Here is a 5,980-nt window from a genome sequence, read left to right as displayed (position 1 = left end):
TTAGAAGATAAAATCGAACGTAAAACGCAGCGTCAATGTTGTTGGTCTCTCTTCCTCTTCCGAGACGGGCTCACTTCTGCAAGAGCGTCTGCAAGTTTATCAACATTATCATTGAGGTTAAGTGCTGGTGACCTTGCAACATGCAACAGTGCCTGCTCCTTGATGATAAAGTTAAGGAGGAAACGGGCTATTTAAGCAGCTTCAGTGTCATATAGTTCAAGTACGACATGAGAGTTGACAGAACGTCGCCAGTTTTTCACAGAAGCCAATCAGCTGGTCCTCTTAATGATAAAAAAGCAAATAAGTATATAGGGCACCCTTTTAGGTTTAGTGAAAAGGGAGAATTGGAATATATACAAGAAATTGAATTTAGGCAAAGGCCAAGCACTGGGACCTCTGAGGTCATTCAGCGCTGAAAGGGAAACTGATAGCAAGAAGATTTTAAAGGTGTAACAGGAGGGAAACCTCGTAGTTGCACTATGAAACAATTGCTAGAGAAGGTGGAAAGTCCGATGGAAGAGAATGTAAACGGAGGAACAGTAAACAAAATGAGAGCGGCTGCAGTTAGTGGCCGAAGGGATATTGCAACGACCTTCAAGTAACGCCTACAGGACATCACGTGAGGTGCACTGGTGGCACTACCCCCCAATGGGAAAACTGGGCACTGGAAAAGAACCAAACAGGTAAACCGAAATTAATAATATACTGACGAAATTCCGCTAAGGATTACAGCAGAGAAACTCGAATCTTACGAGCGAGCGGCTGCATGAAAAAAAAAAAATAAAAATAAATAAATAAAAAATCACTTTACAGACGAAAATATACAAAGTGCTAGTCATTACTCATTTTACGTAGAACTTTCACCATGAATTCTTTCCAAAGTACTCCTCACAATCGAAATGCAGCTAAGCGTGGGAATAAGATACCTTTACAGCACTGGCTTACATTCCTAGTGGGCTTTAGCAGATACTTTCATTATGGCATAAACTAGCAGCTGGATTCTAAGCATTTTTGAGAACAAACAATGTCGTTTACCTGATCTCCTCCGCTGATAAATTAAGGAAAGGCTACATTTGATGTGGTTGACCTGCTTCATTTGTTACAAACTTTTGTAATAGAAAGGAAAGGAATTTATTAAGTTTTTTTGCGGATATACTTTCATTGGGAAAGCTCCAACACACAAAAGAAGTTCGAAGTACTTACAAATTCGATAGAGAATCTTTTCTTTAAAAATATACTTTCACCCGGAAAACCCATCAACCTGTTTATCACCAAAGATACAAATCTTTTCGTCATTCTCCAGTGTCCATCAATTTTTCATTATTAAAAATTAAAATTGTAAGTTGAATTCCTTAGCGCAAATATGTCTAAACTGGCTGGATTTTTCTGTATTTCCATTTTCAAGTGAATTTCTTTACATTTCCAATCTGACTGGCTATTGGACAAGCATTAGTTTATAACATATATATATATATATATATATATATATATATATTATATAGATATTATATATATATATATAATACAATATATATTATATATATAATTAATAAATATATTATATATTATATATATATATACATACATACACATATATATATATATATATATTCTATATATATATATATATATGTATCTATATCAGCAATAAGCTGTTTCCTTAAAAATTGATGTGTATAATACCGAGAAGGCCAACCCCCCACCCCCCGCAAAAAATGGTAATCATTAGGACGTAGAACCCCTGTCACAAAGCACACCCTTTATTTCTAACTGGCTTCTTTCCTCTCTCTTCCCGATTGGTAGGGACCTTCCTTTTCCTCTCCAATGCCATCTAGTAAGTGCTTTCTAGTTTATCCACTCCGGATTCTCCCTAAACTTCCGAACTATATACTACTGATAATCCTACCGTCCTCCATTCTCTCCACATGCTTTAACCATCTATTAACATTCATCACTTTTATCATATATTTGTTTATATATTTATTTTATTTATCTATTGCTTAATCTACCTTTTCATTATCAATCTTCATCTCCACATTTCTTACCTTTTCAATCCCTCTCTCTTCACACAAACTAAGTAAACAAATCCAAGCTGTGAAATCTGATGCTCACCTTTTTTCCAAGTCTTTTTCATCCCTTCTCAGACATTCTTCGTCTTTTCAGTAACATATCTCTCATTCTACCATAACTCTTTACTTTCACCCCCGAAAGCCTATATGAATCGGCCGCTTCCATTCATCACCATCTCTACAATAACACTCATTATTCCAATTTCCTTTCTCCATTTATCTCACTCCCACTCGCATTCAGTTGTTCCTCTACTCTTTAGAAAGCACTTTTAAATTCCTTCATTAATCAATGCATTTTATAATTTTACTAACCCACGTTCCACTTTTCGTAGCCAAGTATATTACATTTGCGTGCTATTTCTCTTTTATTTTGCATCACTCCATTCAAAATTATATCTAATAGCATGGAGACAATCACACTATCTTCTCTTGTACAAGTTTTAAACCAGTCTAATCCAACTCCTATTTAAATAATCGATGTACGCTTCAATGTCATTATTAAATCTTAATCACTCAACAAATTCTACAAGTATATTTCTCGGTACCTTCAGGATTACTTTCTTGTTAATTCTATTAAACACTTTTTTATGTCCACTTGTGCATTTTATAGCTTTTTTTCTTTTTACTATCAAAATACCCACAGAACAGTTTCATAATAAATTCCTCCTTGGCTAAACATAAAATATTCTTCCTCTGTCAATTTTTCTGTCGCCTGCTTTGAGTTTTCCTTTATTATCCCACCTTACACCTTAATTAATAAATCTACTAACGTTTAGCCTCTACATTCTAACCATCACCTCTACCACTCTAGCATGCATCTTAGCCATTCCTCTGGAACTTTTCCCCCATAAAGACATACTTTATACACCCTGATCAGCTACTCGAAAACACTTCACCACCATACCTCACACCATCTCATTTGCAATGCTATTAACTTCATACTTCTTTAAAGTTCTACCTCTCTTCTGTCCTCCACGTTTTGCATCTCTTCGAAATAATATCTCAGCTGATAAAGGACATCACTCTTCAGAGAGTGAAGTCCTTTATCAGCTTCAGAGAGCATCTTTCCATTTCATTATTAAACTTAGACTCCTTGTTCTCCTCTCTAAAGGTTCAACTCCAAATTTTTAACATGTGTATTTGTTTTATATTTAATTTGTCCTTTACTATACTATTCATCCCTTGTACATCACTAAATGATTATCTCGTGTTGTTTTCCTTCACTAACTATATAATACATCATTGTGCTAAATAATGCTTATAGTCTCCCTTCCTAATGTCTTTTATTCCAAAACACTCCCTGTCGATTCTGTTACCAACTACTTCCACTTTGCAGTTTTTAACCCTATCCCATTTTTCAATCAACTTCTCTTCATATGCTAGTATCAGTTCCTTCGTATCAAGCTCACTTGCCTGCATTACACTTATAGACATACTTACAACCTTTCCTCTCCAAGTGGGTCTGTTACACTATTTTCAGTTTCACTTCAATCAGCAAATGATCAGATATACCTACAATTATTTCTCTTATCGCAATAACTATTACTTTGTTTTTCAATTTACCCTGTATAATATTTGATCGAACAAACTGTTCTTCATTGTTCTCACTATCAAGGTCTACTTATTAATAATCCTCTTTAGATGACATATTTCATACAGTCAAGACCCCCTTTAAAAAATTTTCACAAGACACTTTTCATTTTCATTCACCTTGACTCCATACTAACGTACATTGTAAATGGTCCGTCATTTGTTCTCTCTCGTATCTGCCTTTGAAATTATATCCCCTGGCAAAACCACCCTTTATCGTTCTCAAAACCAGACAATTATAGATTTAAGTCTCCCAGAGGGGCCTCTGTCAATAGCATTCCTTTTAGTCTAGACTATATACACTACCACAACTTCTTCCCCTTTTACATCCAGTCTTACCCATGGGACTCTAGGACTAATACATTACAATTTTTCACCTGTCCTAACTTTCCTAGGTCTGCAGTTCTAAACCATCTTCGACACAATCACTCTTTGCCCTTCCCAGTCCTTTATACAATAATATTCCGTTATCTCAAATTAAGTGCCATACAAAATTTGTGTAATGAAGCTTTACATTAATCAGCATCCAAACAAATGCTACTACTCTCAGTGTTTCTCCATAAATGCAGCCATTTTCACATAACTTATTACTTGTCTTCCGTAAAGCATCCATGTAAATGTTGAAATATAATATATATATATATATATATATATATATATATATATATATATATATATAATATATATATATATATATATATTATATATATATATATATATATTTAGATACAGAGAGAGCAGAGAGAGACCGAGAGAGATGAAGAGAGAGAGACGAGAGAGAGAGAGAGAGAGAGAGAGAGATTCACATTTACAGGGATGTACGAAAGACACACTCACACAAGCGCACACACTATATTAAACCAAAAATAAAAAAAACTACATACATACATACTACATACCTACATACATACATAAAGTTACTTTGTGAAAAGTTAGATACCTGGCATCTAAGATACCAAAAAACGCGCTCGTGTTTCAGCATCATGAGCTGGTCTTAGGACAACGTGGTTTGTGCTCCTATGAGCAGCTCTAATAAAGGGAGGGGAATGGATAAATCTTAAAAACCCACGGAATAAGTGATTCAGGGTCAGGCACGTAAAAGCCGAGTTTGAGACTCCATTCTCTGCTCAAGTAATACATCACTTACAACAATAACAACAACAAAAAGCTAGTAGAAGATATTTAAAGATAACTGTGAATTTACCTTAAAATCTTCTAATTCATACTGCTTCTAAATCTGAATGCCAATTCATAAGATATTGTTGAATAAAAGCATCATAAACTAACAAGCGACCTCATTCATCTGATCATAAAAATACCTTTAAAAGCCAGCCACTAATTCATCACCTGGAACGAGAGCTGAACGAACAGCATTTTGGAAACACCATTATGTACTCTAATCAGATTTACTGGAGGAGTGGAACTAAGCCTCCATAAACGGAGGTAATGGTAATGGTTAGAGGATCCATTACAGATGACATCCTGGACAAAGGAAGATTCCGCATGATAAGAAGATTAGCAGAGAATAAGTCTCAGAAACAGAGGTGGAGGTTCCATCGGAAGGACCGTGGCAAATAACAGGTCGTAAACCCAGACTTGAATCAGATTACCGCCGACTGAATAGAGCGCGTTAAATACTCAAGAGGTAGTAAGGCTTCCATAAAGTCTTGTATTAACAGACGGATCAGTGTGTTTTTGAATTCTGCAAAACATAATTCACTTCATATCAGAGTTCCTACAAATATTTCTTCTTATATATACCCCCTTTTTACCCCATTCACACTGCTTTAACAACTAAAAGTAGCCAGTTCCTCGTTGGACGAGTCGGTTAACAGCTCGACTACTCAGGGCCCGGGTTCGATCGGTTCGATTCCCCACTCTGCCAACGTGAAATCAGAGGAATAATTATTTCTGGCGATAGAAATTCATTTCTCGATGTGGTTCGGATCCCACAATTAGCTGTAGGTCCCGTTGCTAAACCAATTGGTTCCTAGCCACGTAAAAATATCTAATCTTTCGGGTCAGCCCTGGGAAAGCTGTTAATCAGCTCAGTGGTCTGGTAAAACAAAGATATACTTAACAAAAAGTAGCTGGGGTTGGGGGAAATAATTATTACACGTCTCAGTTGGTTGGGACGAGTCCACACAGGCCCTCCGATTCCTTTAACACCTAACAAAACTTGCTAGCCGCCTTTGATCAAGGGTCTGTGCTGACATAAGGCCGGTTTCATCTAAACCGAGCAACACTTCTTATCAACCGTGCCTTGGGCTTTTTCCACACATCTGTCACTGCGAATGTAGGTATATATATTTTTTCTATCC

Source organism: Macrobrachium nipponense, chromosome 13 (assembly GCF_015104395.2).
Source record: "Macrobrachium nipponense isolate FS-2020 chromosome 13, ASM1510439v2, whole genome shotgun sequence".
Lineage (NCBI taxonomy): Eukaryota > Metazoa > Arthropoda > Malacostraca > Decapoda > Palaemonidae > Macrobrachium > Macrobrachium nipponense.
The sequence above is the reverse complement of the archived record's forward strand: the minus strand, read 5'-3'. Positions refer to the sequence as shown.